Source organism: Dama dama, chromosome 26 (genome assembly GCF_033118175.1).
Source record: "Dama dama isolate Ldn47 chromosome 26, ASM3311817v1, whole genome shotgun sequence".
NCBI lineage: Eukaryota > Metazoa > Chordata > Mammalia > Artiodactyla > Cervidae > Dama > Dama dama.
In genome coordinates, this window is record NC_083706.1 from 34042622 (window position 1) to 34054212 (window position 11591).

Genomic DNA, 11591 nt, shown 5'->3' on the forward strand with positions numbered 1-11591 from the left:
TGTCCTCTGCAGTTCTCTTTACCTTTTGCCTTTTGTCTTTCCCAGAATCCAGATCTTTTCCAATGAGTTGGCTCTTCACATCAGGTGATCAAAGGATTTTAGCTTCAGCTTTAGCAACAGCCCTTCCAATGAATCTTGTGGTTGATTTTCTTTATGATTGACTGTTTTGATCTCCTTGAAGTCCAAGGACTCTTAGAGCAGCTTGAAACCAATCCGGTCCAAAGCAAAAAACCAATCTGGTCCAAAGCAAACAAAACCACAAACATTAATTCATATGTGAAGGAGAAAAGAATTTTTTAGCATGAGGATATTCTCTAATTCCCCCTCATTTTTATCTACTGCTCACTTCTGATCCCAAGCACTCACTTTCTAGAGTTCTTGATGGTAGGTTTCTGAATCTCTTGTGATGTAAATGTTACTGCAGAAAGAGAAAGATCTAGGCTGTTTGAGAGGGTGAGCCTTCTCAAAATTTCAAGAAGATGAGCTGGTTTAGGGAAGATAGTGAGGTGGAAGAGTTTGGACTGGGAGGAGGCATCAGAGGAGAATGATTAGCAAATGAAATTCTAGAAGCAATTGCAGCAGGAAAGTGAATCAAGGGCTAGAAGAGATACATTTTGAAAAAATATTGCTGAGGTTATCACTTCCATTTTTATTGTTTTTAAAAGTTCTAAAAAGTGGAATTTCTTTTAATAGCATAATTGTTGGATCATTCTTTTAAATAAGTAAACATTTTCTTACTTCTCCTATCACATTTTTTTCTCTTGATATTGTTTTCCCCATTCAATATCACCCAATCACTTTACTGCCCTTGGCAGCAAAATTTTTAGAAAAAAAAATTGTTTAAACTACCCCTATTCATGTCCTCTCTTCCCACTCTTTCTTAAACCCATACCTCTCAGGCTTTCATTCCCACACTCTACCAAAACTGCTCATGTCAGAAATGTCATGGCTTCCATACTGATAAGCCCAGTCCTCATTTAGCAACTGTCATTTTACTTGAACTGCCAGCATCATTTGTACAAATAATCATGGCTTCCTCTATAATACAATCTTTTGTTCTTCCTAGCATTTTCCATGTACCAGTTTTCTTCCTTAATAGCTGATTGTACATTTTCAGCTGTGAGTAGTAGTTTTTCTTGTTTTAATTTTCTTTTTTCTTCATGTGCTTTGTTATTTAAATATATGATTTGTGAAAAAAAAAATAGTATTTGTTCTCAAAAAATCTATAGCAATGTATAATCAAATTGTCCTTTTTCCTAAAAGTGCTGTATATAACAAATATTGTATCTGTGGCAAACTAATAAAATGTATTTCAAGTAAGTGACAATTACTTTTTCCACCACCTTTTGCTTTTGGCGACGCTGCTTTAGCATATAAAGGATGTGTGGCACAGCCTTAGAATTTAAGCAACATGTCAGTCACTTAAATTGTTGATTAACTTTGGCTTGACACCACTTATGAGTTTAGATCAAGTGCTTGATGAAATAATCAGTCATCTGTGCCTGCTTTGATAAATTAACACACGTATTTATTTGTCAAAGTGTCTGAGTCTTTAACTCATAAGTACTGTCCTGGGTAGTATATGTCAACATTTCTCAACATTAAGAGAATAATACTCTCAAAGCAAGGAGTATCATGATTCTTACAGCAAGACTGGGCTTCCCAGGTGGCTCAGTGGGTAAAGAACCTGCCTGCAATGCAGGAGATGTGGGTTCGACTCCTGGATGGGGAAGATCCCCCGGAGGAGGGCATGGCAACCCAGTCCAGTATTCTTGCCTGGAGAACCCCATGGACAGAGAAGCCTGGCTACAGTCCACAGGGTCCTAAAGAGTTGAGCACAACTGAAGCGACTGAGCAAACACATAGCAAGACCACCTTTGTAAACCATCTCCATATATTTTTCATCAGAAATTAAGCAGAACTAGGGTGATGAGCTCCTCAAACTTTTCATCAAAAATCATACTAAAGCTAAATAGGTGTTTTTTAAGCTATTGGTATTCTTTTATTTAACAGACTTATTAAATGTAAGACAAATTGATACTCTGGGTGATTTCCTAGAGGAAATCAATCCTGAATATTCATTGGGAGGACTGATGCTGAAGTTGAAGCTCCATTACTTTGGCCACCTAGTGGGAATAACTGATTCATTCGAAAAGACCCTGATGCTGGGAAAGATGGAAGGCAGGAGGAGAAGGGGATGACAAAGGATGGGATGGTTGGATGGCATCACCGACTTGATGGACATGAGTTTAAGCAAACTCCGGGAGTTGGTGATGGACAGGGAAGCCTGGAGTACTGCAGTCCATGGGGTCACAAGGAGTCGGACACAACCGAGGGACTGAACAACAGCAACAAAGGTGTTGAGAGAATGAGCTAGAAATTACCCACCTCACTGTGGGTAGGGAGTAGGGAGTGTTGAGCATAGAATAAGAACTTGGAAATCAAACCAAATCAGTTAATATGTATCTATATTGATCAAAATAATTGTATGCATATAACTTTATCTCTGAAATTAAAGGAAAGCCAATGACAAAGGTATTCAGAATTGGCAAGCGCAATTAAAATCAATCAAAGTCAAATATCAGTATATTATGGCTTGGAAAGGGCGTGCTGTCACTAACCCGCAGATAGTAGGATGAGGACTTCAAATACTTTACCTATAGTAGTAGATGGAACATGCTGATGCCATGTACTCTTCAGGAATAATTCTAGCATTCAAAGTTACACCTTTATCTTTGGTAAACTAGTAAACATGTTACCCTTCCATAAACTGTATTAAATATCTTTCTCATACAATGTAGATAAGATGAAAATGAAACTAAAGCGAAACTTTTGTTAATAATCATTTGAAAGTAAATTAATATACTTCTACAGAGGAATGAAAATTAAATACAGTTGAAAAGAAATCACTACTCTCTTGATTGGGAAATATAAGGTCAATCCCAGATTTGAGAGAAAGTTGTGTCGTAGTTTCAAACTTCCACATATAATGAGGTAAACAAGAAGAGTTGAGTAAGAGAGAATATAGAAAGTTTTAAAATGTTAGAAAGAATTGACACATAGGATGTTGATTTCATGGGTAAATATTTATTAAGTTCTTGTTATATTATTATGTTCTGAACCAATGGATGTCCAGTAAACAATATCTACTTTCATGGAGTTTACTACCATAAGCATTCAAAATTACAAATACTCCTCTATCCAGGTCAAATACTTAATAACTTCCTGTGTAACTTATTCTTTTATATATGTGTTATTCAGAAGTTTGCTGTTCAGTTTCTGAATATTTGGGATTTCTCCAAATATCTTACTGTAATTTGATTCATTGAACATCAATCAAATGTAATTGATTTCTAATTTAATTTCATAGTGGTCAGAAAAGATACTCTACATGATTTCAATCCTCTTAAATGTACTGAGATTTGTTTTATGGCCCATCATTGGGTCTATATATTTTTATTATTAATCGAGCTGTGCTTTTGAACTGCAGTTGTTGAGTGACAGGGCTTTACGGTCAATTGGTTGAGGAGTAATGAGGATGAAGTATAATGAAAAAATGATTTACCTCACTTCCTTCTCTGGGTGGCATTGCCTCTCACTGAAAGGAGAAATGGAAGTTAGCCAAGAGGTATGGGATCTGAGTGTTAATGAAATGTGGTGCATGATGTATGCTGCAGAAGAAGGTGATGGGCAGAGATCGTACATGTCTTGAACATGCTAAAATTTAACCAGTGAGAAACCCAAGTGTAGATATCTAGTGACAGCTTGCTGTGCAGATATGTTACTCAGGTGAGAAGCTGAGGACAGAAATATTATGAAAAGTAAAGCAAATCCAGATGATGCCAGAAAAAAGTAAAGCAAAGGACAAAGCTATATTTGCTGGCTCAAACTTTGAATTTTTACTTTAATAAATTGTTATTTAATAATTTATATATGTATAATACTGAACCATTCTGTCCATCTTTCTGATCTTTGTTAGTATTGTTGTTTAGTAGTAAACAACTTAGGAAAAATAATTAATAGGCTCATAATTCACTATTGGGACAATATCTGATTTTTCCAATATATACACATATAATTAAATATCTCTGATAGAACTCTGTCACTATTTCAATTAGAATTTGTAACTTCTTATCTTCTGATGAGAAAAATCACTAGTCAGCTACAACTGTCACACATTACTTTAAAATGATCTCATGGAAGAAAAGGTACTAATATTTTCATAGCAAAAATGTAAAAAAAAAAAAAAAAAGATTGCAAACTATGTTTTGCCAGAGCACCACAGTTCCAAAGGGCTTCCCGGGTGGTGCAGTAGTAAAGAATCCGCCTGCCAGTGCAGGAGACACAAGAGACATTGGTTTGATCCCTGAGTCGGGAAGATCCCCTGAAGTAAGAAATAGCAACTCATTTCAATATTCTTGCCTGGAAAATTCCATGAACAGAGGAGCCTGGTGGGTTACAGTCCACGGGGTTGCAGAGTCAAATGCTACTGAGCGCACACACACACACATAGTTGCAGAGACTTTCCTTTCTAGAGACCAAAACCCTGGACTCCTCTACTGGGGAAGGTCTTTATTTCCTGAAGAAAGGAGTATTGTTCTCAGTGAGGAAAGACAATGTCAGTTAGTCATTCAGATCTGTCAATCAACATGGTGATCAGTGGAGCAAAGAAGCCACAGACACATTTCTTCAGGTCTTTTACACATAGGTTACAGAAGCTTTATCTCTTTACTGAATCACAGCTATGAATAATTTTTTCCAGGAAAATAAGAAGCATTAGTCATAGTCTCCTTGGGCAAACATGCTTAAAGTCCTTGAAATCACAAGGCAATTATTCTAGGTTTGGAAGTAGTGACATCTAATTAGAATGTTAAATTAAGTTCAGTAGTGATATTGTACTTATTTATACATTCAAACTAATTTAAGTAAAGTAAACTTAGCCAACAGGGATTATTTACTTTGTCACTACCCATTATAATAAAACTATAATATGAAGAAGATTTAGAAGTTAGGTGATGACTAGCTTTCTCATCCAACTTCCCTTTGAAGGAGTCACTGAGAAGAAGGAAGAGGAGGAACAGAAGGATAAAAGAAGAAGGAGGAGGAGGAGAGGAAGGAGAAGAGAAAATGGAAGATGAGTGAGAGCAACAGAAAAAAAAAAAAGATGGAGGTGGGGGTGAAAAATATTCCAGGAGCTTCAGAGTCCTGACTTCCTTGGAAATCAGCAATATTAATCAATGCTTTGTCAAATCTCAAATAATGTCCACTAAACAAATAATTTAGTTCTTGAAAATAAGATAGCAAAGTCCCACACATATTCCTACCACAGCAATAGAGAACATTCACAGGTCAGTAAGTCCCCATAGGAAACCTTCGTCCACTTCACACCCTTTTCCAAAGATTTTCTTGGCTTATCATGTTTACAGTGAGAGATCTATTCATGCACCACATGAATGTATTAATTAGGAGTTAGTTTGTGCTTTTATGGAAATGAATCAAGGCTCACCTTGATCTTTTATAAAGAAAATCACCCAAGTGTGAATCAAAGAGAGAAGAAATTATATACAAAACAAAATTCAGTAGATATTAAAGTGGAGATTAAGTGATTTAGTAGGAATATGAAGTGTGCTTTGAGATTAACATATTATGTAAACAGAAGCCAGCAAGCTCAATGTACATAACCCTGCAACATAGAAACAACTAAACCCAGGGAAAGACATTGTGCCACCAGTCCAGGCAAATGGTACTACTGATCCCCAGAGGAAGTCAGAGACCCTAGAAAAGTAACAAAATCAGTTCTATTAAGAGCTTTATTTAAGATGTGCTAATTTTCTAACACCTCTGATTGAGAAGACACACAGCATGTGGCGCACTCTCTGCAATAATTGGCATGTTGAGGTTAAGACTATACTTTCAAAGCTGTAAGTTCCCAATATTTCTCTATCCTTTGCTTTATTCCTATGAAACCCACTAACCCAGGAAGCACTCTAGCACTATGCTTCTTACTATTATTTGTTGTTCAGTTACTCCGTCATGTCCGACTCTTAGTGACCCCATGGACTGCGGCATGCCAGGCTTCCCTGTCCTTCACTGTCTCCTGGAGTTTGCTCAGACTCGTGTCCATTGAGTTGGTGAGCCATCCAACAATCTCATCCTTTGTTATCCCCTTCTCTTCCTGCCCTCAATCCGTCTAAGCATCAGGGCCTTTTCCAATGAGTCAGCTCTTCACATCAGATGGCCAAAGTATTGGAGCTTCAGCTTCAGCATCAGTCTTTCCAATGAATATTCAGTTGATTTCCTTTAGGGTTGACTGGTTTGATCTTACTACACTATCAGTTCAGTCTTTCAGTCATATCTGACTTTTTGCAACCCCATGGACTTCAGGACTCCAGGCTTCTCTTCTATCACCAACTCCCAGACCTTGCTCAAACCTATGTCCATTGGTCGGTGATGCCTTCCAACCATCTCATCCTTTGTTGTCCCCTTCTCCTCCTGCCTTCTATCTTTCCCAGCATCAGGGTCTTTTCCAATAAGTCAGTTCTTTGCATTAGGTGGCCAAATTAATGGAGTTTCAGCTTCAGCATCAGTCCTTCCAATGAACACCCAGGACTGATTTCCTTTAGATGGACTCCTTGGATCTCCTTGCTGTCCAAGGGACTCTCAAGAGTCTTCTCTAACACCACAGTTCAAAAGCATCAATTCTTCAGCACTCAGCTTTCTTTAAGATCCAACTCTTACATCCATACATGACTACTGGAAAAACCATAGCTTGGACTAGATGGATCTTTGTTGGCAAAGTAACGTCTCTGCTTTTTAATATGCTGTTTAGGTTGCTCACAACTTTTCTTCCAAGGAGCAAGCATCTTTTAATTTTACAGCTGCAGTCACCATCTGCAGTGATTTTGGAGCCCAAGAAAATAAAGCCTCTCACTGTTTCCATTATTTCCCCATCTATTTGCCATGAAGTGATAAGACTGGATGTCATGATCTTAGTTTTCTGCATGTTGAGTTTTAAGCCAACTTTTTCACTCTCCTCTTTTGCTTTCATCAAGAGGCTCTTTAGTTCTTCTTCACTTTCTGCCATAAGGGTGATGTCATCTGCATATCTGAGGTTCTTCATATTTCTCCCAGCAATCTTGATTCCAGCTTGTGCTTCATCCATCCTGGCATTTTGCGTGATGTACTCTGCATATAAGTTAAATAAGCAGGGTGACAATATACAGCCTTGACATACTCCTTTCCCAATTAGGAACCAATCTGTTGTTCCATGTCCAGTTCTAGCTGTTGCTTCTTGACCTGCATACCAATTTCTCAAGAGGCAGGTCAGGTGGTCTGCTATTCCCATCTCTTGAAGAATTTTCCACAGTTTATTGTGATCCACACAGTCAAAGGCTTGGCACAGTCAATAAAACAGAAGTAGATGCTTTTCTGGAACTCTCTTGCTTTTTCGATGATCCAATAAATGTTGGCAATTTGATCTCTAGTTCCTCTGACTTTTTGAATTCCAGCTTGAACACTGGGAAGTTTACAGTCCAAATACTGTTGAAGCCTGGCTTGGAGAATTTTGAGTATTACCTTGCTAGCCTGTGAGATGAGTGCAATTGTGTGGTAGTTTGAACATTCATTGGCATTGCCTTTCTTTGGGATTGGAATGGAAACTGACCTTTTCCAGTCCTGTGGCCACTGCTGAGTTTTCCAATTTGGTTGGCATATTGAGTGCAGCACTTTAACAGCATCATCCTTTAGGATTTGAAATAGCTCAACTGGAATTCCATCACCTCCACTAGGTTTCTTCATAGTGATTCTTCCTTAGGCCCACTTGACTTCACATTCCAGGATGTCTTGCTCTAGGTGAGTGATCACACCATCGTGATTATCTGGATCGTGAAGATCTTTTTTGTACAGTTCTTCTGTGTATTCTTGCCATCTCTCCTTAATGTCTTCTGCTTCTGTTAGGTCTATACAATTACTGTCCTTTACTGTGCCCATCTTTGCATGAAATGTTCCCTTGGTATCTCTATTAAAAAAAAATCTCTAGTCATTCCCATTCTATTGTTTTCCTCTATTTCTTTGCATTGATCACTGAGAAAGGCTTTCTTATCTCTCCTGCTATTCTTTGGAACTCTGCATTCAAATGGGTATATCTTTCCTTTTCTCCTTTGCCTTTAGCTTCTTTTTTTCTCAGCTATTTGTAAGGCCTTCTCAGACAACCATTTTGCCTTTTTACATTTCTTTTTCTTAGGGATGGTCTTGATCACTGCCTCCTGTACAATGTCATGAACCTCCATCCATAGTTCTTCAGGCACTCTGTCTATCAGATCTAATCCCTTGAATTGATTTCTCACTTCCACTGTATAATTTTAAGGGATTTGATTTAGGTCTTACCTGAATGGTCTAGTGGTTTTCCCTACTTTCTTCAATTTAAGTCTGAATTTGGCAATAAGGAGTTCATGATCTGAGCCACAGTCAGTTCCTGGTCTTGTTTTTGCTGGCTATATAGAGCTTCTCCAAATTTGGCTGCAAAGAATATAATCAATCCAATTTCATTATTGACCATCTGGTGATGTCCATGTGTCTTCTCTTGTGTTGTTGGAGGAGGGTGTTTGCTATGACCAGTGCATTCTCTTGGCAAAACTCTATTAACCTTTGTCCTGCTTCATTCTGTACTCCAAGGCCAAATTTGCCTGTTGTTCTAGGTGTTTCTTGACTTCCTACTTTAGCGTTCCAGTCCCCTATAATGAAAAGGACATCTTTTTTTGGGTGTTAGTTTTAGAAGTTCTTGTAAAACTGTTCAACTTCAGCTTCTTCAGCATTACTGTTTGGGGCATAGACTTGGATTATTGTGATATTGAATGGTTTGGCTTGGAAACAAACAGAGATCATTTTGTGTTTTTGAGACTGCACCCAAGGACTGCACTTTGGACTCTTTTGTTGACTATGAGGGCTGCTCTAATTCTTCTAAGGGATTCTTACCCATAGTAGTAGATATAATAGTCATCTGAGCTAAAGTCACCCATTCCAATCCATTTTAGTTCACTGATTCCTAAAACAGAGATTTCCACTCTTGCCATCTCCTGTTTGACCACTTCCAATTTACCTTGATTCTTGGACCTAATATTCCAGGTTCCTATGCAATATTGTTCTTTACAGCATCAGACTTTGCTTCCATAGCCAGTCACATCCCCAACTGGGTGTTGTTTTTGCTTTGGCTCCATCTCTTCATTCTTTCTGGGATTATTTCTCCACTCTTCTCCATGGCATATTGGGCACCTACCAACCTCGGGAGTTCATCTTTCATCTTACTACACTATGCCTTCCTAAAAGTATGGCTGCTTAGACGTGGAAGGTGAAAGCAAGGCATAAAATTTCCTGACCACAATTTTAGTCTTCTTCGATCCTCAAATTTGGGAGAATCTCATTTTCCCTCTAAACAAAAGAAGGACATTTAAAAAGTCTGATTCAGGCAGTTCACTCTCCAATTTTCCTGCTTTGTTTCATTATTATTCTCTGACTGGTTGGTGGAAGGAATATGGCTGTTTAAAGCATATTACAAATAAATGCGTTCAGTGAAAGATGACTTCTTGGGTCTCTGAATATAACCGCCTTTCTTAATCAGCATTGCTCTGTACCAGAACTGGATAACTTGTTCTAGTTCACAAAGTTTGTAAGTGGCAAAACTGGTATACCAACTCTGACTCAAAAGCCCAAATCTTTGAATACAACTCCAATTATCTTCCCTACTATAGGACTTGGAATTAGAAATAATTTTAATATATTTGTTTATGTTAAGCATTTCTAAAGATATTATAATTTTATTATTATTTTCTCCATGGGATCTTCCCAACCCAGGGACCAAACCCGTGTCTCCTGCATTGCAGTTACTTCTTTACCACTGAGCTACCAGAGAAGCCCCATATGGAAGGTTAACGTTAAGTAAATTTGTGAAGTTTGTCTTATGTTACCAAGTTCCTTCATTTTACACAACTGCCATCAAATTTCCTAGCCAAGTTTCAACACTTTTCTAATCCCACTGTAATTTACTTGTTCAGGCCATCCTAGAATGTCCAACCTTAGAGAAGAGTCAATTGTCAAGACTGAAATGACTTCTTGGGAAGGTACTAAATGTGTGTCTTCCTTGTATATAGTCTTAGAGACTTTTCCTAAGGGATAATTTCAAGTAGAAGCAAAGATTATTGGTACCATGGGACATAGGGAATGTTTAGGAGATAGAGTAAAATGTTGAATGGGTAAATTTTGACAGAGATAGAAAATGAAGAAAATCCAAAAAATTGAATCCCTACTAGAAGTGAAAACTTTGGGGAGATTCAAAATTCAAAGACAGAGCTTGGGGAAAGTCCACGAATCAGTAAAAAAAAAAAAAAAAAAAGAAGAAGAAAAAGCAGTGCGTCATTGAAAAAGAAACCTAGGAAAATAAATAACTGTATTATAAATATGCTTAAATTGTGGTACAGTGGTAAATTGGTAGGTAGGCTGATGTTTTCCTATCACTTGGCCAAGCAAATTGTTCTCATCTTCTTTTGCTGGATCTTTCCCCTCACTCCTTAACTATCCTGTCCTGAATTGCACCCACTCCATTTCATTGTGCTGGTTCCTGACCACTTGTTTGACTGCACAAACAGTATCATGCTTCTTTTTCTCTTTTATCATATTTTTCATCTGGAAAAGTGATTAACTCTCAGGCAAGGGCAGAAGCCATTCTTCAAAGGTAAGATGAAAGTACTTTTTATCTGGATTTTTTGTTGTTGCTGTTTTATTTCCTTTGTGTGTTCAAAACCCAAGATTAGTTTGTATTGTCAATTAATAAATTTTCATATCTCACCTGAGGTGTCTATACTTTAAAAAAAATGTTCTGACTTATTTTTAATAAAACAAAGACCTACTGTTAAAAATACTATTTCCTTTTATTACCAATGGAAATTATATTGGAAGAGGAAGCAATTAGCACAGTTTTACAGTATGGCCCATACTTTTTTTCTCTTGTAATTTAGAAAATGATTGTCATACAGGATTTATCACTTTTCCTTGAGTTGGACAAACTTATTAAGTGAAAGTGAATCATTCAAGTAAATTATGTCTTCATGCTAGAACATGAATGAAGTGAAGTGAAGTGAAGTCGCTCAGTCGTGTCTGACTCTTTGCGACCCTGTGGACTGTAGCCTACCTGGCTCCTCTGTCCATGGGATTCTCCAAGCAAGAATACTGGAGTGGGTTACCATTTCCTTCTCCAGGGGATCTTCCCGACCCAGGGATTGAACCCGGGTCTCCTGCATTGGAGGCAGACGCTTTAACCTCTGAGCCACCAAGGAAGCCCCAGCAAATGGCTATTCATTGATTCTTTTCCAGTTTGGATCCTACTCAAACACTCTATGAAATTTGAAATTATTTCCAGTTTAGGTTTCATGACATTGGATCTTCTTTATTTTTACTTTTTTTCATTAATAAAAGCAATTATATCTTTGACCCATACATATAACTGTATATGCATTTCAAATGTATCTTTCATTGTAAACACAACTGTATGTGTTGGCTCAGCCACGGTTGCAGCCTGGAAGGAAGAAGAGACAGATGAA

General features: G+C 37.7%; 1 non-coding gene across 1 annotated transcript; it reads right to left on the reverse strand.

Moving 5' to 3' along the window:
* Nucleotides 1–11255: 11255 nt before the first annotated feature.
* Nucleotides 11256–11327, reverse strand: TRNAW-CCA (transfer RNA tryptophan (anticodon CCA)). The gene has a single exon. It is a non-coding gene; the product is annotated as a tRNA-Trp (tRNA).
* Nucleotides 11328–11591: the final 264 nt, after the last annotated feature.